This window comes from Egretta garzetta, unplaced genomic scaffold (genome assembly GCF_000687185.1).
Source record: "Egretta garzetta isolate BGI_Z169 unplaced genomic scaffold, ASM68718v1 scaffold135, whole genome shotgun sequence".
In the NCBI taxonomy this organism is placed as follows: domain Eukaryota; kingdom Metazoa; phylum Chordata; class Aves; order Pelecaniformes; family Ardeidae; genus Egretta; species Egretta garzetta.
The window spans coordinates 973,687-974,102 of NW_009259594.1; the positions used below are offsets into that span (position 1 = coordinate 973,687).

Below are 416 nucleotides of genomic sequence, written 5' to 3' on the forward strand. Positions count from 1 at the left end.
CAGCTCTCCGCGGGCCTCTCGGGATTCATCTCCAGCCCTGGCATGCTTCCCGCAGTGGGGTCACACCAGGGCATGGCAGGGGGTAGGACCGCATCGCTGCTGCCCCACGGTGCCACCAGCACCCCACAGCCCCTGGCACACCCAGGCTGCTCCCCTGGGGTGCTGAGCCTGGCTTGGGGGGTTCTGGTGCCCTGTGCCCACCCCCCCACCAGCTAATCCCAGTTTTATTCTGGTTCATTTGACATCTCCTTCTGCCTGCCTCCCCTCGGGCCGGCCTGCACCCACGAGATTGGGGATGGCAAACGGGGGTTCAGGGGTGCCCACGTGCCCACCCAGAGATGCTGGCAGCTGGTGGGGTGTGACGAGTGGTGCCTGCTGCTCTGACGCCCGGTCTCCCTTGCCTGCAGGCTGCCCGC

At 67.3% G+C, this 416-nt stretch overlaps 1 protein-coding gene across 1 annotated transcript in view; it reads left to right on the forward strand.

Moving 5' to 3' along the window:
- Positions 1-416, forward strand: part of LZTS2 (leucine zipper tumor suppressor 2) — a gene marked incomplete at its 3' end in the record, with an annotated part of 4,291 nt that overhangs the window by 1,884 nt on the left and 1,991 nt on the right.